The sequence below is a fragment of the Somniosus microcephalus genome, chromosome 20 (genome assembly GCF_052327205.1).
Source record: "Somniosus microcephalus isolate GS21.2 chromosome 20, FLI_Smic_1.0, whole genome shotgun sequence".
NCBI classification, from domain to species: Eukaryota; Metazoa; Chordata; class Chondrichthyes; order Squaliformes; family Somniosidae; genus Somniosus; species Somniosus microcephalus.
Genome location: NC_141006.1, coordinates 18501132 through 18527179, shown reverse-complemented (window position 1 = coordinate 18527179; position 26048 = coordinate 18501132). Strand labels below are relative to the sequence as shown.

The window sequence follows — 26048 nt, the reverse complement described above, 5'->3', positions numbered from 1 at the left end:
ATGCTAGGTATTAAATAGAGATCATGCATGTTCTCTCCCTCTTTGAGCCCATTCCACATTATGCAGCACATAAATAAAGAAGGACCAGCAGGTGACCTGTTGCCAGGTATCTCTCTGTCCCACTATGAACCTGTTGCCGGGCAACTCTCTGTCTCAGTATGAACTTGATTTCAGGTAATTCTCTGTCCCAGTGTGAATCTGTTGCCAGGTATCTCTGTCTCAGTATGAACCTGTTGATAGGTATCTCTCTGTCCCAGTATAAACATGTTGCCAGGTATCTCTCTGTCCAAGTATGAATCTGTTGCCAGGTATCTCTCTGTCCCAGTATGAACTTGTTGACAGGTATCTCTCTGTCCCACTAGGAACATGTTGACAGGTATCTCTCTGTCCCAGTATGAACCTGTTGCAAGGTATCTTTCTGTCCCAGTATGAACTTGTTGACAGGTAACTCTCTGTCCCAGTGTCAACCTGTTACCAGGTATCTCTGTTCCAGTATGAACCTGTTGCCAGGTAACGCTCTGCCAATGTATGAACTTGTTGCCAGGTATCTCTCCATCTCAGAATGGACCTGTTGCCAGGTCCCTCTCTGTCCCAGTATGAAGCCGTTGCCATGTATCTTTCTGTCCCAGTATGAACTTGTTGACAGGTATCTCTCTGTCCCACTAAAAACATGTTGACAGGTATCTCTCTGTGCCAGTATGAACCTGTTGCCAGGTATCTTTATGTCCCAGTATGAACTTGTTGACAGGTATCTCTCTGTCCCAGTATGAAACTGTTACCAGGTATCTCTGTCCCAGTATGAACCTGTTGCCAGGTAACTCTCTGCCAATGTATGAACTTGTTGCCAGGTATCTCTCCATCTCAGAATGAACATGTTGCCAGGTATGTCTCTGTCCCAGTATGAACCTGAATCCAGGTCCCTCTCTGTCCCAGTATGAAACTGTTGCCAGGTATCTCTCTGTCCCACTATGAACATGTTGACAGGTATCTCTCTGCCCAGTATGAACCTGTTGCCAGGTATCCCTCTATCCCAGTATGAACCTGTTGCCAGGTAACTCTTTGACCCGGTATGAACCTGTTGCCAGGGATCTCTCTGTCCCAGTGTGAAACTGTTGCCAGGTATCTCTCTGTCCGAGTATGAAACTGTTGCTATATATCTCTCTGTCCCTGTATGAAACTTTGCCAGGTAGCTTTCTGTCCCAGTATGAACCTGTTGCCATGTATATCTCTGTCCCAGTATGAACATGTTGCCAGGTATCTCACTGACCCAGTAAGAAACTGTTGCTATATATCTCTCTGTCCCTGTATGAACCTTTGCCAGGTAGCTCTCTGTCCCAGTATGAACCTGTTGCCATGTATCACTCTGTCCCAGCATGAACATGTTGCCAGGTATCGCTCTGTCCCGGTATGAACCTGTTGCTAGGTAACTCTCTGTACCAGAATGAATCTGTTGACAGGTATCTCTCTGTCCCAGTATGAACTTGTTGCCAGGGATCTCTCTGTCCCAGTATGAACTTGTTGCCAGGTATATCTCTGTCTCTGTATGAACCTGTTGACAGGTATCTCTCTGTCCCAGTATGAACTTGTTGCCAGGGATCTCTCTGTCCCAATGTGAACCGGTTGCCAGGTATATCTCTGTCTCTGTATGAACCTGTTGCCAGGAATCTCGCTGGCCCAGTATGAAGCTGTTGCCAGGTATCTCTCTGTCCCACTATGAAACTGTTGCCAGGTATATTTCTGTCCCAGTACAAACTTGTTTCCAGGTATCTCTCTGCCCCAGTCTGAACCTGATCCCAGGTAAATCTCTGCCCCAGTATGAACCTGTTGCCAGGTATCTCTCTGTCAATGTATGAACTTGTTGACAGGTAACTCTCTGTACCAGTATGAACGTGTTTACAGGTAACTCTGTCTCAGTATGAACCTGTTGCCAGGTATCTCTCTGTCCCAGTATGAACCTGTTGCCAGGTATCTCTCTGTCCCAGTATGAACCTGTTGCCAGGTATCTCTCTGTACAGTGTAAACCTGTTGCCAAGTATCTGTCTGTCAAAGTATGAACCTGTTGCCAGGTATCTCTCTGTCCCTGTATGAACCTGTTGCCAGGTATCTCTGTGTCCCAGTATGAGCCTGTTGCCTGGTATCTCTCTGTTCCACTATGAACCTATTGCCAAGTATCTCTCTGTCCCAGTATGAAACTGTTGCCAGGTATCCCTCTGTCCCAGTGTGAACCTGTTGCCAGGTATCTCACAGTCCCAGTGTGAAACTGTTGCCAGGTATCTCTCTGTCCCAGTATGAAACTGTTGCCAGGTATCTCTCTGTCCCAGTAGAACATGTTGCCAGGTATCTCTCTGTCTCAGTATGAAACTGTTGCCAGGTATCTCACAGTCCCAGTATGAAACTGTTGCCAGGTAGCTTTCTGTCCCAGTATGAACCTGTTGCCATGTATCTCTCTGTCCCAGTATGAACATGTTGCCAGGTATCTCACTGACCCAGTAAGAAACTGTTGCTATATATCTCTCTGTCCCTGTATGAACCTTTGCCAGGTAGCTCTCTGTCCCAGTATGAACCTGTTGCCATGTATCACTCTGTCCCAGCATGAACATGTTGCCAGGTATCGCTCTGTCCCGGTATGAACCTGTTGCCAGGTAACTCTCTGTACCAGAATGAATCTGTTCACAGGTATCTCAGGTTCCAGTAGGAACTTGTTGCCAGGTAACTCTCTGTCCAAGTATGAACCTGTTGACAGGTATCTCTCTGTCCCAGTATGAACTTGTTGCCAGGGATCTCTCTGTCCCAATGTGAACCGGTTGCCAGGTATATCTCTGTCTCTGTATGAACCTGTTGCCAGGAATCTCGCTGGCCCAGTATGAACCTGTTGCCAGGTATCTCTCTGTCCCACTATGAAACTGTTGCCAGGTATATTTCTGTCCCAGTACGAACTTGTTTCCAGGTATCTCTCTGCCCCAGTCTGAACCTGATCCCAGGTAAATCTCTGCCCCAGTATGAACCTGTTGCCAGGTATCTCTCTGTCAATGTATGAACTTGTTGACAGGTAACTCTCTGTACCAGTATGAACGTGTTTACAGGTAACTCGGTCTCAGTATGAACCTGTTGCCAGGTATCTCTCTGTCCCTGTATGAACCTGTTGCCAGGTATCTCTCTGTCCCAGTGTAAACCTGTTGCCAAGTATCTGTCTGTCAAAGTATGAACCTGTTACCAGGTATCTCTCTGTCCCTGTATGAACCTGTTGCCAGGTATCTCTGTGTCCCAGTATGAGCCTGTTGCCAGGTATCTCTCTGTTCCACTATGAACCTGTTGCCAAGTATCTCTCTGTCCCAGTATGAAACTGTTGCCAGGTATCTCTCTGTTCCACTATGAACCTGTTGCCAGGTATCTTACAGTCCCAGTATGAAACTGTTGCCAGGTATCTCTCTGACCCAGTATGAAACTGTTGCCAGGTATCTCTCTGTCCCAGTAGAAAATGTTGCCAGGTATCTCTCTGTCCCAGAATGAAACTTTTGCCATCTATCTCACTGACCCAGTAAGAACTTGTTGCCAGGTATCTCTCTGTCCAAGTATGAACCTGTTGACAGGTATCTCTCTGTCCCAGTGTGAACTTGTTGCCAGGGATCTCTCTGTCCCAATGTGAACCTGTTGCCAGGTATATCTCTGTCTCAGTATGAACCTGTTGCCAAGTATCTCTCTGTCTCAGCATGAACTTGTTGCCAGGTATCTCTCTGTCCCAGTATGAACCTGTTGCCAGGTATTTCTCTGTCTCAGTATGAACCTGTTGCCAAGTATCTCTCTGTCTCAGTGTGAACCTGTTGCCAGGTATATCTCTGTCTCAGTATGAACCTGTTGCCAAGTATCTCTCTGTCCCAGTATGAACCTGTTGCCAGGTATCTCTCTGTCTCAGTATGAACTTGTTGCCAGGGATCTCTTTGTCCCCATATGAACCTGTTGCCAGGTATCTCTCTGTCCCAGAATGAAACTGTTGACAGGTATTCTCTGTCCCAGTATGAACTTGTTGCCAGGGATCTCTCAGTCCCAATGTGAACCTTTTGCCAGGTATCTCTGTCCCAGTATGAACCTGAATCCAGATATCTCTCTGTCCCAGTATGAAGCTGTTGCCAGGTATCTCTCGGTCACAGTATGAACCTGTTGCCAGGTATCTCTCTGTCCCAGTATCGATCTGTTGCCAGGTGTCTCTTTGTCCCTGTATAAACCTGTTGCCAGGACATCTCTGTCCCAATATGAACTTGTTGCCAGGTATCTCTCTGTCCCAGCATGAACAGGTTGCCAGGTATCTCTCTGTCCCAGTATGAAACTGTTGCCAGATATCTCTCTGTCCCAGTATGAAACTGTTGCCAGATATATCTCTGTCCCAGTATGAAACTGTTGCCAGGTATCTCTCTGTCCCAGTATGAACCCGTTGACAGGTATCTCTCTGTCCCAGTATGAACCTGATGCCAGGTATCTCTCTGTCCCAATATGAACCTGTTGCCAGGTATCTCTCTGTCCCAGTATGAACCTGTTGCCAGGTAACTCTCTGTCTCAGTATGAACCTTTTGCCAAGTATCTCTCTGTCCCAGTATGAACATGTTGCCAGGTATCTCTCTGTCCCAGTATGAACCTGTTGCCAGGTATCTCTCTGTCCCAGTATGAACATGTTGCCAGGTATCTCTCTGTCCCAGTATGAACCTGTTGCCAGGTATCTCTCTGTCCCAGTATGAACCTGTTGCCAGGTATCTCTCTGTCCCAATATGAACCTGTTGCCAGGTATCTCTCTGTCCCAGTATGAACCTGTTGCCAGGTATCTCTCTGTTCCAGTATGAACTTGTTGCCAGGTATCGCTCTGTCCCAGTATGAACCTGTTGCCAGGTATCTCTCTGTCCCAGTATGAACCTGTTGCCAGGTATCTCTCTGTCCCAGTATGAACCTGTTGCCAGGTATCTCTCTGTCCCAGTATGAACTTGTTGCCAGGTATCTCTCTGTCCCAATATGAACCTGTTGCCAGGTATCTCTCTGTCCCAGTATGAACCTGTTGCCGGGTATCTCTCTGTCCCAGTATGAACATGTTGCCAGGTATCTCTCTGTCCCAGCATGAACTTGTTGCCAGGTATCTCTCTGTCCCAGTATGAACATGTTGCCAGGTATCTCTCTGTCCCAGCGTGAACATGTTGCCAGGTATCTCTCTGCCCCAGTATGAACCTGTTGCCAGATATCTCTCTGTCCCAGTATGAACCTGTTGCCAGGTATCTCTCTGTCCCAGTATGAACCTGTTGCCAGGTATCTCTCTGTCCCAGTATGTACCTGTTGCCAGGTATCTCTCTGTCCCAGTATGAACCTGTTGCCAGGTATCTCTCTGTCCCAATATGAACCTGTTGCCAGGTATCTCTCTGTCCCAGTATGAACCTGTTGCCAGGTATCTCTCTGTCTCAGTATGAACCTGTTGCCAGGTATCTCTCTGTCCCAGTATGAACCTGTTGCCAGGTATCTCTCTGTCCCAGTATGAACCTGTTGCCAGGTATCTCTCTGTCCCAGTATGAACCTGTTGCCAGGTATCTCTCTGTCCCAGTATGAACATGTTGCCAGGTATCTCTCTGTCCCAGTATGAACCTGATGCCAGGTATCTCTCTGTCCCAGTATGAACCTGTTGCCAGGTATCTCTCTGTCCCAGTATGAACCTGTTGCCAGGTATCTCTCTGTCCCAGTATGAACATGTTGCCAGGTATCTCTCTGTCCCAATATGAACCTGTTGCCAGGTATCTCTCTGTCCCAGTATGAACCTGTTGCCAGGTATCTCTCTGTCCCAGTATGAACTTGTTGCCAGGTATCGCTCTGTCCCAGTATGAACTTGTTGCCAGGTATCTATCTGTCCCAGTATGAACTTGTTGCCAGGTATCGCTCTGTCCCAGTATGAACCTGTTGCCAGGTATCTCTCTGTCCCAGTATGATCCTGTTGCCAGGTATCTCTCTTTCCCAGTATGAACCTGTTGCCAGGTATCTCTCTTTCCCAGTATGAACCTGTTGCCAGGTATCTCCCTGTCCCTGTATGACACTGTTGCCAGGTATCTCTCTGTCCTAGTATGAAAGCAGCAGTTAAGGGCAATGTTCCATCCCTCGTCTTTCCATTTCTTATGGTGGCCTCCGTCCCACAACTTTCAGTTTTGGTAGGGTCACCAAGGTGAAAATGCATGAGAAATCATTCAGAACAAGGCCATATGTCAGCCATTGCCTGGAGTGCCATCATGTCCCATGTTGCCTTTTAACTTGACTGCCTCAAATTACACCGTAAACAGACAGGAAAGATTGCTGTGAGTATGTAGACAAGATTTAAATTGCTGAGAGAAATGCCCGAAGCCTTCATTTATGTGCTCCGTTATTAATAGGTTTTGTCTGAGCTGCTCAGTCTTGGTATTTGTATTTTAGACACGTCACTTCTCATCTGACGTCAGGAATGTACACATTTAATCAGAGGATCTGAGTGATTGTTGTTAGAGGAGAAACACATAAGCCATTAATTCTAGATAGGTTTGCAATATCCCTCCCAGTAGCTGACCACCTATTTTGTACATAGTGTTTTTCCCCCTCCAAGTTTAACCCTGCTCTTCTGAAAGCACTAACTTCTTTCTAGGGTTTTGTTCTGCTGCACTGGCCTCACACCAGTACCTCCGCTAAGTGACCATTCTTCAATTAGAACCAACAGGCTATTTGACTGTGGGGGCATCAGAGCTAAGCTCAGTCCTATCCTCACCTGACATACATCCACACGCACGCGCACGCACATGCTCACCCTTACATTACACTGCTAACAGAGAATATAATATACCTGCAGTTCTTTGAGGCGCAGTGCATAAGGACTGTGCTTCTCGAGGAAGGCTGTCACAGACCCGTGCCACTTCCTGCAATAAGATGTACAACCGACTACCCCAGCTAGCACAGCATGGCCAGCTGCAGTCAAGGTCACTGCAAACCAAAACTTCTTAGCTCCGGCTCCTTCCAGGCCGCCACAGGGGATATCATTCATATCAGTCAATCTGTAATCCATGTTTATATTAAGCATGTGACTGAGGCCATGTTTGGTAAAGTAAACACTTTCATTACTTCCCCCATAGACAACTGGACACAGCAGGGTAGACTTTTATGATTTGCACAGATTGCAGGCTTCCCCCAAGTCGAGGGCCTCATTGATTGCACCATGTTGCACTGTGGGCTCCTTCAGATGACCCCACTACCTTCATGAATTACAAGATCTTCCATTCCATTAATGTGCAACTGTTCCAGCAGTGCATCATGCAGGTCCTGGCCTGCGACCCTGGCAGTTGCCATGACGCTTTAATATGGTGGTAAACATCCATTCCTCCCTCCACTCTCTGCCCCTGGACAGCAACTGAGAGGCTGGGTGTTTGGAAACAAGGGCTATCCCCTTCACAGTTATGACTCCTCGCAGGAACCCACTCCTGGAGTCCAAACTATACTACAATCAGATCCATGGCTCAACTTGAGTCCTCATCAAACAGACCATTGAAGTCCTCAAACAACAATTCTGTTGCCTGGGCAGGTCTGGTGGCTTCCTGCAATACAGCCCACAAAGAGTGTGCCTTATGATCGTGGTTTGCTCTATGGTTTGCTCTGCATGGAGCCACCACTGGATGAGGACCCTCAGCGTGATGACATAGAGGATGGTGAGGAAGCCATTGATGACATAGAGGATGGTGAGGAAGCAGGAGGGTCAAACACCAGCCTGCAGCCAGAGGTCCTCAGCAGCAGCTCATTGAAGAGCACTTCAGCTGAACAATCCCTGCTCCCCCACATTAACAGTCATGCTTAATATCTCTCCCAGTCCTTCCACCCTCCAATAAACGACATCGGCCCAAAGACCAATATTGATAATCCTGTCATGTGACATTGCAGAGTCACCAGCCACTACAGAAAGATTTCAAAAAGGATTATTATTTTATTGCCTTATATACATGCCTAACACTAATTATCGGCCTGTTGTGAGCCCCTAGTGCCTGTCTGAACTGTTCTCTTACCAGTTCCAGTACTCCTACAAGGTGTTCCCCAGTGGTTGGAGTATAAGAGGGTGATGTCTGCTGTGGCTCATTCAAGGGCTCTTGAGATACCCGTGGTCAGCAACACTTAGGAGCTTAGGTCTGAGAGGACCCGGGTGCAATCTGCAGCAACTTGGTGTCTGCTGGGGCAGTCTGGCCCAGCTGGCATCATGACGGGCACTGGGTGAGGGGTCCAGATGTGCTGTCATCCTAGGAGATGGCTGCATGTCCCATTTCCATTGTATGACCGGTTCTGCTATCAGCACTTTCACAGAGTAGACTGTAGGTCATCCATTATCCGTCTGAAGCCCCTATCTATTTTGTCTGCCAGCCTATCCAAGGTGGAGGAGATGGTTGAGCCTGCATGACCCCAGTATGAGATCTCTGAGATATTGCTGATGCCACAGACTTCTGCAGGGAGGGCCCAACTGCAGCTTCCATTGACGTGACCACATACATGCTCCAGGGTTGATTGTAGAGTGCCAGTGTCATGGTCCAGAACCCCACATAGGCTGGCAGTGGACTCCTCCACACTCTTTGACATAGGAGGCACAGTAAGTAGTGCAGATGGGAGCAGGAAGTTACAAAGGGACATAAAGAGATTAAATGAGTGGGCAAATCTGTTGCAAATGGTGTTCAACGTGGGGAAGTGTGAGGTCATCCACTTTGGACCCAAGAAAGACAAATCCGAGTATTTTCTAAATGGTGAGAGACTAGAAACTGTCGAGGAGAAAAAATGTTTTGGTTAGTCTGTTTTTGTTGGCGTTGGTTAAGGGTGGAATATTGGCCAGGACACTGGGAGACCTCCTGCTCTTCAAAATAGTGCCACAGGATCTTTAACATCCACCTGACAGGCAGACGGGGCCTCGGTTTAACAACTCATCTGAAAGACGGCACCTCCAGAGATGCAAAATTCCCTGACCCTGCTCAAACATTAAGGACAGAGCAGACAATCTGCCATCTTCTAGATAAGGAACCTGGGTTGGGAGACAGAGGGAAGAAAATCACCAGCAGTAGAAGGACAGACACCCGATAACACACCAACAGAGTGGGCAGGGGGAGAGGGCGGAGGGGGGAGAAAGAAGGATACCCAATAACCCAAAAAGCTCGTGCCACAATCAAAGTCATCAAGAATTTGACGATTAATTGAGAAGCTGTTACATGTCCCGTCTTAATTCTCATTTCACCGCCTTGCTTTTAAACATAGAGGCTGAAAAATGTGAAAATGAGATGAAGGATGACACGGCATTCCTTACTGAGCTGAGTGCTGCGTAACAAGTGGATGCTGTAATCCCCTCTAATCTCACCTCCAGGCTCCGCAGTCATGGAAGGAGTTTAATGAAGTGTAAAACTGGATACATTTTAATGACTGTCCCAAGAGGAGACTTCTAAGCCTCAGTACCTGAATGGAGCAATTATATTTCAGCAAAACGGAGAAGGCCCCGAGCTCGCTGTGCACACAGTAACTAAACTGCCCACCCCAGCTAAAGCAGGCTGGGAAGGTCGTTTTCACTGTAGCTCTTCAGCTGCACTTGATATTCAGGCAACGACTGATTCCCAAACTCCGTCTGCACAGACGGCCTGCCGAGGGGTGTGGTCAGTGGGCATTGTCTGGGGAAAATTCCCTGGCCAGTGGGCCTGGTCCCACCAGTTCCATTTGGGCAGGTGAGCACCGGGAAATTAATTGACCTGCTTGATTGGCACCCCATCCACCACCTTAAACATTCACTCCCTCCACCACTGGCGTACCGTGGCTGCAGTGTGTACCATCTACAAGATGTACTGCAGCAACTCGCCAAGGCTTCTTCGGCAGCACCTCTCAAACCTGCGAACTCTTCCACCTAGAAGGGCAAGGGCAGTAGGCGCATGGGAACACCACCACCTCCAAGTTCTCCTCCAAGTCACACACCATCCTGACGTGGAAGTATATCGCCGATCCTTCATCGTCGCTGGGTCAAAATCATGAAACTCCCTCCCTGACAGCACTGTGGGAGCACCTTCACCACACGGACTGCAGCGGTTCAAGACGGCAGCTCACCACCACCTTCTCAAGGGCAATTAGGAATGGGCAATAAATGCTGGCATTGCCAGCGACGCCCAGATCCCATAAACGAATAAAAAAAACATATATATATATATTTACCACTCAATCAACACCACTAAAACAGATGATCTGTTCATTAGCACGATGCTGTTTGTGGGATCTTGCTGTGTGCAAATTTTCTGGCGTGTTTCCTCCATTACAACAGTGACTACACTTCAAAAGTGCTTCATTGGCTGTAAAGCGCTTTGGGACAACAACAATATCAGCAACTTGTATTTATATAGCGCTTTTAATGTAGTAAAACATCGCAAGGTGCTTCACAGGAGTGTTATCAAACAAAATTTGACTTCCTGGAGTCATGAAAGGCACTATCACAGATCACAGATCACAGAAATCACAGAAACCCCACAGTGCAGATAAAGGCCATTTCGGCCCATCGAGCCTGCACCGACACATATCCCACCCGATCCCCATAACCCCACGTATGTAATCCCCCTAACACAAAGGGTCAATTTATCATAGCCAATCAACCTAACCCGCACATCTTTGGACTGTGGGGGGAAACCGGAGCACCCGGAGAAAACCCACGCAAACACGGGGAGAATGTGCAAACTCCACACAGACAGTCACCCAAGGCCGGATTCGAACCCGGGTCCCTGGCGCTGTGAGGCAACACTACCTAAAAGTTACTTCTTTCTTTTTACTTAAACTTACTGGGAAACGGTTAAAAGAAAATCTTTAGGGTTTCAGTCCCTGTCTCTCTCTCTTTCTTCCTCATGCCTTCAGAGAGATTGCTGGCAGTAAGCAGGGAGAGTCAATCCATGGGATTTAGAGTCGTGTCCAGAGGGGAATCAGTGCAAACACAGCAACATTCTGATAGAGAGACGGATGTGGATTGATGGAATTACTGTCATTTGTTCAGTATCACTGTGACTTTTATTTGTATCACAAAGCTGTTTAATTGATAAAAATATCTTTACTTAGTCTTGAGCTTCTCACACTTCAAAGTGTCAAAAGTACATAGAAAAGGGAAAAGGAAAGGCAGTTATTTCATGTTGACTTGTTCTGAGAAGGAGCTGGGAATTTACATTTGCAGTGTGCCTTTTTTTAATCATAGAAATACACAGCACAGAAGGAGGCCATTCAGCCCATCGTAAGAGCGATGCATGGGTGGCCAGTGTCCACATTGTTACAAAGGCCTGGGTGGGAATTACAGCAACATTAATATAAACACTGAAATGATCTGTCGCTGGCTACAGTACATGCTGTCATCTTAATCCAAATGGGTGTGGATCACTGAGAAAGCTTTTTGGCCATTTATCCTTGTGGTTGTAAGAGACATGTTGAAGTGATTGCTTTCGGGTGAGACGTTAAACCGAGGCCCCGTCTGTCGTCTCAGATAAATGCAAAAGATCCTATTGCACTATTTTGAAAAAGAGCTGTGGAGTTCTCCCCGGTGTCCTGGCCAATATTTATCCCTCAACCAACATCACTAAAACAAATGATCTGGACATTTATCTCATTGCTGTTTGTGGGATCTTGCTGTGTGCAAATTGGCTGCCACATTTCCCACGTTACAACAGTGACTACACCTCAAAAAGTATTTCCATCGCTCCACCATTGGCAGCCGTGCCTTCAGCTGCCGAGGCCCTTAGCTATGGCATTCTCTCCCTAAACATCTCTACCCCTGTCTCCTCCTTTAAGATGCTCCTTAAAACCAACCTCTTCCACCTGTCCTAATATCTCCTCTAGTGACTTGATGTCAAATTTTGTTCCATAACGTTCCTGTGAAGCACCTTGGGACAATTAACTACATTAAAGGCACAATATAAATGCAAGTTGTTGTTGCTGTTGTAAAGCACTTTGGGACATCCTGAGGTTCGGAAAGATGCGATATAAATGCAAGCCTGGAGTACTGTGTGCAGTTTTGGTCTCCTTACCTAAGGAAGGATATTCTTGCCATAGAGGGAGTGCAGCGAAGGTTCACCAGACTGATTCCTGGGATGGCAGGACTGTCGTATGAGGAGAGATTGGGCCGACTAGGCCTGTATTCACTAGAGTTTAGAAGAATGAGAGGGGTTCTCATTGAAACGTGTAAAATTTTGACAGGGCTAGACAGACTGGATGCAGGGAGGATGTTTCCCCTGGCTGGGGGGGCTCTAGAACGAGGGGTCACAGTCTCAGGATACGGGGTAGGACATTTAGGACTGAGATGAGGAGAAAGTTCTTCACTCAGAGGGTAGTGAACCTGTGGAATTCTCTACCACAGAAGGCTGTGGAGGCCAAGTCACTGAATGTATTTAAGAAGGAGATAGATAGATTTCTAGACACAAAAGGCATTAAGGGGTATGGGGAGTGAGCGGGAATATGGTATTGAGATAAAGGATCAGCCATGATCATATTGAAGGGCAGAACAGGCTCAAAGGGCTGAATGGCCTACTCATGCTCCTATTTTTCTATGTTTCTATGTTTCTAATCCTTTCTTTCTTTATAGCAGGGATAGCACGCCCTGAGAGCAAAGATTCCACTTCCATTTAGTTGAGACTTAATAAACATGGAGAAAAAGGGAACATCAAGCCTGCCCAATCCAGACAACAGTGCAACCTCATGTCCCATTGACCCACCCCTCTGGCTATGCAATCTCCATGCCTAGGCAACTGAAGGCCCAGTCAGCAATGGTGGGGTGAAGGTGTGGGGAAGCAACACAGGTCAGAGTAAAAGGAAAGGAGAGTTTGGGAGGGGTGAGAGGCGAAGGTCAGGGGGGCGGGGGGGGGTGGCGATGGAGGAGGTTACAGAGATAGGGAGGGGTGAGAGGTGAAGGGCAGGGGGGCGGAGGGGGGTGGCGATGTAGGAGGTTACAGAGATAGGGAGGGGTGAGAGGTGAAGGGCAGGGGGGCAGAGGGGGTGCGATGTAGGAGGTTACAGAAATAGGGAGGGGTGAGAGGTGAAGGGCAGGGGACCGGAAGGGCGATATAGGAGGTTACAGAGATAGGGAGGGGTGAGAGGTGAAGGTCAGGGGGGGTGATGTAGGAGGTTACAGAGATAGGGAGAGGTGAGAGGTGAAGGGTGGGGGGGGCGATATAGGAGGTTACATAGATAGGGAGGGGTGAGAGGTGAAGGGCAGGGGGGCGGAGGGGCGATATAGGGGGTTACAGAGATAGGGAGGGGTGAGAGGTGAAGGCCGGTGGGGGCGATGTAGGAGGTTACCGAGATAGGGAGAGGTGAGGCCAACATTGCCACAGCTGACTCTGCCACATCCTCATCCTCAGGGTCTAATCCTCAGTGTCTATAGCTGAAGGCACTGTCGTCACTTCAGAAGACGAGGAGAAGGAAAAGGAACAGAAGGTTGCTTTCCCTATTGGCTGAAGCATTGGGTGAAGGGGAGATGCACACAACCCCTGATGGATGGGGATTGGGGTCCATTCTGAGGGGCCTGTTATCGAGTCTCAGGAGAACATCTCTGCTAGAATCCTCCAACAAGTGCACTGAGATGTGAGCCGTATTAGCTGGTGAATCATACAGTAATGAAGCTGATTGAGGAAGAGTGCTACAAAACACCACAGGTGGACAAATCAGCCAAAGTTCCTGCTCCAAAGCCCCACTCGGCAGAGTTTCCGCCACCATAGTGGCCAATCAGATTCTGGACCTCAGACTGCCTTGAGATGCAAACTCCATGTGGGATTCTGGAAATGCTCACGAGCAGATTTCTGAATGTAGGAGTCTGTCTGTTTTAATCAGCTCATTCGCGAGACCCATAGTCAGTCTCAGTAGAAATCTTTGTTTTCAGTCTCCATCTCCTGAGCTACTAAAATCATCTCCCTCTCTCTCTATTTCTCTGTCTAAGTCTACCTCTCACTTTATTTTTTGAATTTATATAGCACCTTAGTAAAACATCCCAAGACACTTTCTATTTCTCTGTCTCCATCTGCCTCTCACCTTCTACTACCGTCTCTATCTCCCCCTCACATTCTATTTCTCTGTCTCCCTCAGTCTCTGTTTAGCTCTCTGTCTCTATGTGTGTCTCCCTCTCTCAAGCTATGTCTCTCTCTCTCTCTCTACTGGCTCCATCTGTCTCTCTTGTACCATTTCTCTGTCTCTGTTTCGCTCTCTGTAGGGTGAATTTTAACATAAGCACATAAGAAATAGGAGCAGGAGTTGGCCATTTGGCCCTTCGAGCCTGCTTCGCCATTCAATGAGGTCATGGCTGATCTTTTACCTCATCTCCACTTTCCTGCACTATCCCCATATCCCTTGATTCCCTTACAATCCAAAAATCTATCGATCTCTGTCTTAAATATACTCAATGACTGAGCCTCTACAGCCCTCTGGGGAAGAGAATTCCAAAGATTCACCACCCTCTGAGTGAAGAAATTTCTCCTCATCTCAGTCCTAAATGGCCGACACCTAATTCTGAGACTGTGACCCCTGGTTCTAGACTCCCCAGCCAGGGGAAACATCCTCCCTGCATCTACCCTGTCAAGCCCTGTAAGAATGTTGTATGTTTCAATGAGATCACCTCTCAGTCTTCTAAACTCTACTGAATATAGGCCAAGTCTACTCAATCTCTCCTCATAGGACAATCCCCCCATCCCAGGAACCAGACTGGTGAACCTTCATTGCACTCCCTCTATGGCAAGTATATTCTTCCTTAGATAAGGAGACCAAAATTTGTACACAATACTCCAGGTGTGGTCTCACCAGGGCCCTATATAATTGCAGTAAGACATCTTTACTCTTATACTCCAATCCTTTTCTAATAAAGGCCAACATACCATTTGCTTTCCTAATTGCTTGCTCTCTGTTTTCTGTCCATTAACCGATCCTCAATCCATGCTAGTATATTACCCCCAATCACGTGAGCCCTAATTTTGTTTAATAACCTCTTGTGTGGCACCTTATCAAATGCCTTCAAAAAACCCAAATACACCACATCCACTGGTTCCCCATTATGTATTCTACTAGTTACAATCTCAAAAAACTCGATTTGTCAAACATAATTTCCCTTTCATAAATCCATGTTGACTGCCCAATCCTGATGATTTTCTAAGTGCCCTGTTACCACGTCCTTAATAATAGATTGTAGCATTTTCCCTACTGCTGATATCAGGCTAACTGGACTGTAGTTCCCCGTTTTCTCTCTCCCTCCTTTCTTAAACAATTTCCTCAAGCTCCCCAACCATCAGATCCCACCACCCATACCATCTCCCCCTGGGCTCAGAACCCCCCCCAGGGTTGGAGATCGGACCGTCCTTCGGGATCAGACACCTCCCAGGTTGGGGATCAGAACACCCCTTTGGATTGGACCCCCCACCTCCCCCGTGGTTGGGAAACGGAACCCCCTGGGGATCGGACTCCACTTTGGATCGGACACCACCCCCTCCTCCCCAGGGTTGGGGATCGGGCCTACCTGGTCCTGCGGCCTCCGCCTTTCACTCAGGCGGACTTGCAGACGGGGAGCCTCCCAGGGCTTAAATCTGCACAGCGTGTGGGGAAATCCAGACTCCGGGTTTCCTGCACACTACCGGACCCCTCGCCCCCAGCTTCCAGCACATTGGGAAGTAAAAATTCCCTCCTGTGTTTCGGTCTCCATTTCTCCCCCTCTGTGTCTGTGCCACAGTAAGGATTGGTGACAGTGGTGCTTGGGATAGGGGAGCCAGCAATTTAACTTGTGTGCGGACAAAGTTTGTTTTCCCCATGTAGCAGCGAAAATTTTCTCCCACCAACATCGGACAAGATGCATCTACGTTGGACACTTGGTACCTGCATTCTACTTGGAGCAATAAATGAACAGCTGGCCAAAGCAGAAGGAAATGTATCAAGGAACAGCAAGGCAAATTAAATAAGGATGAAAAAAGGAGGGTGCTAACATTTTAATCTAAGAGAGACAGTCTTAATGATGTTTGAAGTAATTGTTGTGTATGTACCTTTAAGAGAGAACTGATTTTATACTGCAGTACCGGCAGTGACCACACCTGTATATAAAGCCATAGCAGGCTTCTGTACTTCAGTTTAAGCTTACCCTCTGTTCAGTAAATACCTGTTATTATTGTTCTCCTGCAGTCCGTGTATTATTGATACTCGGCACTACACTGGCGACGAGCAGGTTTGAACTCACCTGCAGTACTGCATCACCTCACGGGGATCTTTCCCTGAAAAGAAGCTTCTTGGAGGTTGAAGTCAGAGCAACGGGCGTCGACCGCGGGCAACCGCCCAGGGATCCATCGGAGTTCGTAGAATTGCAGGGGAGGCTGTGGAGAGCTGGGCTTGGCTCCCCAGTCAAGGTGTTCCAGCAAATCGTGCTGGTAGCAGGTAGTGCGCTGACCCTTCCGGACTGCGGTGGGCTCGAGCTCGATCGAGCGGCTCTGCAAAAGGGGCCGTGCAGCGTCGTCGGGAGGAAAAGAGAGAGAGAGAGGGTGGAGCGCACAGGGCGTGGTCGGTGCTCAAGTACCGGGCAGCATAGAGAAAATAAAATGAGGGGAAGGAAAAATGAGATGCGCCGAAGCTGCGGGTCACCGCCATTACCATGTAGAACGCTAGGAGCAGCGTGGCAGCAAGGGGAAGAAGGAAAAGCGCGGGAGGCGCCATTTTATTCCATTGGGGAAGAAGAAAAAGCGCGGGAGGTGCCATTTTAAACCACCCAAGATGCCGAAGATTGGCAGTATCACTGCTTTCGACAATGAGGTAGAAGACTGGACCACGTATGTGGAAAGAATTGAAGTGTACTGCAAGGCAAATGAGGTGGCCGATGGAAAGAAGGCGGCGGTATTATTAAATTTGATGGGCGCGAGAACGTACGGCCTATTGCGGAATTTAATTACCCCAGCTAAACCAATGGAGAAAAGTTTTGAAGAGATTGTTAATATCTTACAGGAACACCTAAACCCTACACCGCTGCTGATAGCAGAAAGATTCAAGTTCCATAAAAGAAACCAGCACAAGAATGAGAGCAATGCTGACTATCTTACGGAACTACGCAAGTTATCGAAGCACTGCCAGTTCGGAGAAGGACTGGCAGACACCTTAAGGGATAAGTTTGTCTGCGGGCTCCAGAGTGAAGGAACCCAGAAACGACTACTTTCGGAAAAGGACCTGACGCTAGAACAGGCTTTCAGTGTGGCAGTATCCTACGAAGCAGCAGCACGGAGAGCTGCAGAAATACAACAGAAACCACAAGAATACAGCGCTAATGAAATGGCATATGGAGCAGAAAAGTGCTATCGCTGCGGCAGAACAACCCATGATCAGAAGGACTGCTGGTTTAAGGACAAAGTATGCAGGCAATGTGGGAAAATGGGACACATAGTAAGAGTCTGCAGGTCGGGAAAGAAAACCAACACTAAAAGAACTACTAAGGAAAAGTACAAGAAAGTAAAAAAAATGACAGACAGTAGTTCGGAAGATCAGGAGAGTGATAATGACTCTGGGAGCAGGAGGCTAAGTTGTCTAAATTTACACAACGTGATCGCAAAGGAGGATCACCGAACCATTTGGGTCACCCTCATGATAGCAGGGTCCCAAGTAAAGATGGAATTGGACACAGAATCAGCCTTAACGGTCATGAATCGATGAGACTATGAGCGGCTATTCTCACACATACCCTTGAAGGACACGTCCATTGTATTGAAGACATACACGGGGCAAAAAGTCTACCCCAGAGGAAAAATAAGGGTGCCAGTTAAATACAACGGCAAGGAAACACAGAAACTGTATCTATATATACTACAAGATGGAGGACCACCATTATTGGGACGTGAATGGATCCAAAAAATACAATTGGATTGGCATTCCATTCAGGCGCTAACTGTGACTGACAAAAAGGATGACGACGTCACACCTGGTCGACTGTCAAAAATTCTAGCTGACGCGAAAGAGGTGTTCCAACAAGGACTTGGGACTCTAAAAGGAGTAACGGCAATGATAAAAATCGAAGATAACGCAAACCCAAAATTTTTTAAGGCCAGACCGGTACCGTACACGATCCGCCCAGCCGTTGAAGCAGAGCTGGAGAGTCTGGAGCGTTCGGGTGTGCTGTCCAAGGTGGACTGGAGCGAGTGGGCCACACCCATCGTTCCTGTAATGAAGAAATCATTGAGCAGCACGCCTGGGGAGCCGAAGAAGGTTCGCATCTGTGGGAACTTCAAGGTAACTGTGAACCCAGTCCTGCACACAGTACAATATCCACTTCCACGGATAGAAGATATTTTCGCCTCACTATCTGGAGGGAAACGCTTTACGAAGATTGATCTGGCCCAAGCATATCTACAAACGGAGGTGGAAGAAGCATCTAGGAAATACCTCATGACAAACACTCACAAAGGTCTTTACCAGTACAACCGACTGGTATTTGGGGTGGCATCAGCCCCGGCTATTTGGCAGAGGGCGATGGAACGGGTCCTGCAAGGGATCCCGGGGACCCAGTGTTATTTGGACGACATCCTGGTTACGGGCGAAAATGACAGTGAACACCTTGCCAAACTGGAGCAAGGTGGTTACAAGAATATGGGCTACGAGCCAACCGCCCCAAATGCGAGTTCTTCAGGAGACAAATCTCATATTGTGGCCACATGATTGATGAGGAAGGGTTGCATAAGTCCCCAGACAAGATTGAGGCAGTAGTCAAGGCTCCAGCACCGGAAAATGTGTCGCAACTGAGGTCGTTCCTCGGGTTGGTGAACTACAGGTAGACTATCCTTTATCCGAAAACCTCGGGACCAGCCGAGTTTCGGATAAAGGAGAATTTCGGATTTCGGAAGGTGGGTCGGGGGGGTCCGCGGGGGGGTCGGCGGGGGTCCGCGGGGGGGTCGGCGGGGGGTCGTGCGTACGACTTACGCTGACGCTCAGCGTAAGTCAGTCGGGGTCGGCGGGGGTCGGGGCCGGCGGGGTCCGCGGGGGGGTCGGCGGTTGTCGGGGCTGGCGGGGTCGGCGGTTGTCGGGGCCGGCGGGGTCCGCGGGGGGGTCGGCGGTTGTCGGGGCTGGCGGGGTCGGCGGTTGTCGGGGCCGGCGGGGTCCGCGGGGGGGTCGGCGGGTGGTCGTGCGCACGACTTACCCTTTATCCGAACTTCCGAAACCGGAGCCCTCTAAAAACCGAAGGTTTTTTCGTTCGTATGCACGACTTACGCTGAACGAAAAAACCTTCGGTTTTTAGAGGGTTTCGGTTTCCGGAAGTCCGGATAAAGGGTAGTCTACCTGTACTACCATAAGTTCTTGCCGAATTTATCTGCAATTCTGCACCTACTGAACGCCCTGCTGCAAACTGGAGTAACATGGAAATGGAGTGATGAGTGTAAGTGTGCCTTTCAGAAATGTAAATGCCTAATCACTTCAAAAGAAGTATTGGCCCACTACAATCCAACACTTCCGATTCGATTGGCATGTGATGCGTCTCCCTACGGCATTGGAGCGGTGCTGTCACACAAATTCCTTGACGGTTCAGAGAGGCCAATAGCCTTTGCGTCGCGCTCGTTAACCTCAGCCGAGCGTAACTACACCCAGATTGACAGGGAGGCCCTCAGCCTGGTGTGGGGGGTGAAGAAGTTCAATCACTATCTGCACGGGCAGAAATTCACCCTACTGACTGATCATCAGCCCCTGGTCTCCATTTTTAACCCAAAGAAGGGCGTTCCGGTGATGACGGCGCAACGGCTGCAAAGATGGTCACTTTTTCTAGGGGCACATCAGTACGACATAGAGTACAAGGGTATGAAACAGCATGGAAATGCTGATGGGCTGTCACGCCGACCGTTGCCTACGGTGGAGGAAGCACCTGCAGTGGACCCTGTTGAGATATTCCATTCGACCATAGTCGAATGTCTACCTGTTACAAACTCAAGTATAGAGAAGGAAACCCGAAATGACCCGACACTCTCTCGAGTCTATGATTTGACGGTGAAGGGATGGCCAGCACATGGCGACTCACTGTTGCCAGCATTCTCGCCAAGGAGTAAACAGCTGTCAGTGTGCCGGGGGACCTTGATGTGTGGATCCCGAGTGGTAATTCCACCCAAGTTGAGAGATAGAGTGCTCAATGAGCTTCATGAGGGTCATCTGGGAGGGGTAAAAATGAAAAGCCTAGCCAGGGCGTTTGTGTGGTGGCCGGGAATCGATAAAGAAATCGAGGATATGACCAAGAGATGCACAGGATGCCAGAAGGTCCAAAACGCTCCGCCACAGGCCCCGCTACATCCATGGGAGTGGCCCTCATCTCCATGGCAACGGGTACACATTGATTTTGCTGGTCCATTTATGGACTCAATGTTTTTAATCGCCGTGGATGCCCATTCGAAATGGCCAGAGGTCATCAAAATGTCCTCCACCACCACGGAGAAAACTATTGCAGTCCTACGGACCATCTTCGCCAGGAATGGCTTCCCCGAACAGATTTGCTCTGACAATGGACCACAGTTTGTGTCCGAGGATTTCCTGAGGTTTCTGAGGAATAATGGGGTGAAACATTACACATCTGCCCCATATCATCCAGCCACAAATGGATTGGCTGAGAGGTTTGTTCAGACCTTTAAAAAGGCAATAAAGGCAATGTATAACGACGACATACCACTACAACACATGGTGGATAATTTCTTGTTTGCTGACCGGAATGCGACACATGCAGTCACCAACCAAGCTCCAGCCATAATGTTCTTCAACCGAAGGCTAAAATGTCGCCTGGATTTGCTCAAACCAAACATAAGACGAGATGTTGAGGATAAGCAATTCCAGCACATAAATGAGAAGCCAACCAGGAGCTTCAAGATAGGGCAACCAGTCTTGGCCCACGACTACCGAACAGAAAAATGGCAGCCAGGAACGATATGCACACGGCAGGGGCCACTAATGTACACAGTGGATGTTGGGGAGAACATTGTGAGATGCCATGCTGACCAGATTCTAGAGTCACAGGAACAAGCCAAACCCATACCACGAGCATGTGCACCTGGTAATGAACCCGAAGTACAGATTTTGTCTACCTCAGAATCAGTGGTATTGGAAGCTGACGAACCAACCATTGACAATGAGCCAGAATCGAGTCCGCCGCAAGAACAGGATACTCGAGAAAGGCGCTATCCAGTCAGGATCAGGAAGCCTCCTCAAAGACTGAACTTATAAATGATTATTTCAGTTGCTGTATATAGTACAGTGAAAAGTGTAATTGTAATTAGTTATTATTTAGTTGTTAAATGAATGTTATGTACTGTTTATCTAAAAGGGGAGGAATTGTTGTGTATGTACCTTTAAGAGAGAACTGATTTTATACTGCAGTACCGGCAGTGACCACACCTGTATATAAAGCCATAGCAGGCTTCTGTACTTCAGTTTAAGCTTACCCTCTGTTCAGTAAATACCTGTTATTATTGTTCTCCTGCAGTCGGTGTATTATTGATACTCGGACACTACAGTAATGGCCTCTTGTACCTCCATCAGTTTCTCCACTGTGTAATTGCTGTGCAGACTCCACCTCGCAATGTGTCATTCATCTCAGGAAACTCCCATCATGTCATGCTGTGGGAAGCAGGGACAGATGTGCCATCCACCACACGCTACACAGTGGAATGCTTACCTTTCAGCACACAAACCGAACTGATCACAAATCAAGGATGTGATCCAGAGAATCAGTGGCTTGCTACACAAAACTGCTCACTGATCACAAACCGAACATGTGAGCGAACAGATGATTTCAAGTGACATCAATGAGTCTTACTGGGTTCGAGTTAAAGCGGTTACAGAAATAGATGAATCCAATTGGATTTCCTTGGATGTGTTACAACCACAGCAAGAGACAAAAATACGTCCATTTAATGTTCACCTGAATAGTGATGAGGAAGTTGGCTATGAGCATAATTCACTACCTTTTTAAAAATTTGTTTTATGGGATGTGGACATCGCTGGCAAGGCCAGCATTTATTGCCCATCCCTAATTGCCCTTGAGAAGGTGGTGGTGAGCCACCTTCTTGAACTGCTGCAGTCCGTGTGGTGAGGGTACTCCCACAGTGCTGTTAGGGAGGGAGTTCCAGGATTTTGACCCAGCGACGATGAAGGATCGGCGATATACTTCCAAGTCAGGATGGTGTGTGACTTGGAGGGGAACTTGGAGGTGGTGGTGTTCCCATGTGCCTGCTGCCCTTGTCCTTTCAGGTGGAAGAGGTCGTGGGTTTGGGAGGTGCTGCCGACAAGCCTTGGCGAGTTGCTGCAGTGTATCTTGTAGATGGTACACACTGCAGCCACGGTGCGCCGGTGGTGGAGGGAGTGAATGTTTAAGGTGGTGGATGGGGTGCCAATTAAGTGGGCTGCTTTGTCCTGGATGGTGTTGAGCTTCTTGAGTGTTGTTGGAGCTGCACTCATCCAGGCAAGTGGTGAGTATTCCATCACACTCCTTACTTGTGCCTTGCTGATGGTGGAAAGGCTTTGGGGATTCAGGAGGTGACTCACTCACCACAGAATACCCAGCCTCTGACCTGCTCTTGTTGCCACAGTATTTATATGGCTGGTCCAGTTAAGTTTCTGGTCAATGGTGACCCCCAGGATGTTGATGGTGGGGGATTCGGTGATGGTAATGCCGTTGAATATCAAGGGGTGGTGGTTAGACTCTCGCTTATTGGAGATAGTCATTGCCTGGCACTTCTGTGGCAAGAATGTTACCTGCCGCTTATCAGCTCAAGCCTGAACGTCATCCAGGTCTTGTTGCATGTGGGCATGGACTGTTTCATTATCTGAGGAGTTGTGAATGGCACTGAACACTGTGCATCAGCGAACATCCCCATTTCTGACCTTATGTTGGAGGGAAGTTCATTGATGAAGCAAATGAAGATGGTTGGGCCTAAGACACTGCCCTGAGGAACTCCTGCAGCGAAGTCCTGGGGCTGTGATGATTGACCTTCAACCACCACAACCATCTTCCTTTGTGCTAGGTATGACTCCAGACAATGGAGAGTTTTCCCCCCCCCGATTCCCAATGACTGCAGTTTTACTAGGGCTCCTTGATGCCACACTCGGTCAAATGCTGCCTTGATGTCAAGGGCAGTCACTCTCACCTCACCTCTGGAATTCAGCTCCTTTGTCCATGTTTGGACCAAGGTTGTAATGTGGTCGGGAGCGGAGTGGTTCCCCTGTACCTGTGCAGAACAGTGCTCAGAGTTCCAGTGCATTTTCTAAAGAAGGAACAGATGGATCTATATCTTGTGATGATCAACTTTGTGCTTCAGGACATGAACATTTTTTCACTAATCTCAATGACTGTCAGATGGCTCCAACACATGTAACGCAAAATCAATGTCCAGATCCTGAGACCATGAGCCAGATTAAGAAAATCCACAGCAGAAAGAGCAGTTCAGCTTCTGCAAACATTAATATTTTTAATTTCCCACTGTGCTCTGTACAAATCCAAGACCCAGATTGTTGTGTAGTAGACTTTGCAAATGATATTGCAGAAAGAAAGACTTGCATTTATATAGTGCCTTTCACAACCACCAGACGTCTCAAAGCGCTTTACAGCCAATGAAGTACTTTTGAAGTGGAGTCACTATTGTAATGTGGGAAACGCGGCAGCCAATTGGCGCACAGCAAGATCCCACAAAAAGCAGTGTGATAATGACCAGATAATCTGTTTTTGTTATGTTGGTTGAGGGATAAATATTGACCAGGACACTGGGGATAACTCCCCTATTCTTCTTCAAAATAGTGCCATGGGATGTTTTACGTCCACCTGAGAGAGCAGATGAGGCCTCGTTTTAACATCTCATCTGAAAGACGCCACCTCCGGCAGTGCAGCACTCCCTCAGTACTGCTCCTCCGACAGTGCAGCCCTCCCTCAGCACTGCACCTCCGACAGTGCAGCACTCCCTCAGCACTGCACCTCCGACAGTGCAGCACTCCCTCAGCACTGCACTGGAGTGTCAGCCTAGCTTTATGTGCTCAGTTCCCTGGAGTAGGACTTGAACCCACAAACCTTCTGACTCAGAGGCGAGCGGGTTACCCACTGAGCCATAGCTGGCACTGCTGATTTGAACGATTCTTTGATCTCTGAGGTTTGTGACAATGCTGTAATTTACTAATCCGAAGATCCCAGTCTGTGTGACGTACCAGGCCGCTCATCGCTTCTCCAGGCTTTGCATTCTGACTATATGAGACGCTGAAGAAGGTTTGCTTGAAACAAGAAGTGCCATTAAAACTGGTCAGAAGATCCTCAGAACTTTTAAGTGCAAAAACGCTGCCACTGAGTGCCTTTGACTCTTCACTTAACATAGTTCAGCTGAGGGAATTCTCCTTTCAGATCCTGCAGCAATCACTTTTAACTGTGCATCCTGCTGAGAGGATTTGAAATATCTAATTTAGCGTATCAAAAAATAAGCATGTTGGGGTTTACACAGTTACTTGTAACCTCATAGAACTTTGAGTAGAATTTTCAAAATTTGGATGGGAAGGGAAGTAAAATATTCAGCTTTGAGTGCTGGTATATTTTATCAAGGTGTGTTTCTGCTTTCAGTTTTTCTGCCAAAGTTGGGGGGGGGGCGGGGGAATAGTTAATTATGAGCAATTTGTCACGTGAGAGGGAAAGAGAAAATGACTTTGTTTTTGGGTAAGTCGACCAAATAATTAAAAGTATTAATGAGCTGGAAGTAAAACAAACTATTTGGACAATGAGCATAGGGACATAAGTGCAAAATTCAGAAGCTTCAAACAAGGTTCCCACTCCAAAGACTTGAGCTCAAAAATCTAGGCTGACACTCCAGTGCAGTGCTGAGGGAGTGCTGCAGTGTTGGAGGCGCTGTCTTTAGCATGAGATGTTAAACCGAGGCCATGTCTGCTCTCTCATAATAGATCCCATGACACTATTTCGAAGAAAAGCAGGGAAGTTATTACCAGTGTCTAATATTTATCCCTCAATCAGCATCATTAAAAACAAATTATCTGGTCATTATCACATTGCTGATTGTGGGAGCTTGCTGTGCTCAGATTGGCTGCTGCGTTTTCTACCTTACAACAGTACTTCATTGGCTGTAAAGTGCTTTGTGATGTCCTGAGGGTGTGAAAGGTGCTATAGAAATGCAAGTCTTTCTGTTTTCTTTCTATCTCTCTCACACTGGTTTTCCTTTATCTTAGTGTCAGCAACACTTGTGAACTCAGAATTCTGATGGTAATTCATTAGTTGTCTGCTTATTCACAGTTACATTAAAGATGTTATTTATTTGGTTGATAAATGTCATGTTTACCTGGGTCCTTATGACATGTTGTTGATTATATTACAGCAACAGAGACATTTGCCATTTGATTGATTCAAATTCACAGAGCAGCTTTAAGTGTCTGACGTGAACATAATATCAAAGACTGTTTAATGTGAATCATGCCACACTGACATAAGCCAAGACTGGGTTCACCCAGAATGTATTTATATATTCATTATCTTTATTATAACCTAATAAACGTATCAACTAAACAGTTGTTTACTAGATGGTATTAAGAATGACAAAGTTAGAAATGTCTATTTCTTCTCTCCTTGGTATTTAATCCTCTGTACACAGGAATGTGGCATTAAAGTGGAATGTGGGACTTGCCCGTTTCTCTGGGACTGTCACTCAGTGACCTAACTCTCCAATTAAATGCAGAACAGTGGATAAATATAGAGAAAGGTTCATCTGTGTACAGCAGCTCTCTGTGCACTCTGGGTAGCTGTGTACATTCAGGCTTGGGCTGATAAGTGGCAAGTAGCATTTGCGCCAAACAAGTGCCAGACAATGACCATCTCCAACAAGAGCGAGCCTAATCACCTCCCTTTGATATTCAACGGTATTACCATCACCGAATCCCCCACCATCAACATCCTGGGGGTTACTATTGACCAGAAACGTAACTGGACCAGCCACACAAATTCTGTGGCTACAAGAGCAGGTCAGAGGTTGGGTATTCTGTGGCGAGTGACTCACCTCCTGACTCCCCAAAGCCTTTCCACCATCGACAAG

The 26048-nt window shown here is 47.6% G+C and overlaps 1 pseudogene; it reads left to right on the top strand.

The window, feature by feature from the left end:
• Positions 1–7636: 7636 nt before the first annotated feature.
• On the top strand, positions 7637–24224 carry LOC147103068 (uncharacterized; annotated as a pseudogene).
• The last annotated feature ends 1824 nt before the right edge of the window (positions 24225–26048 follow it).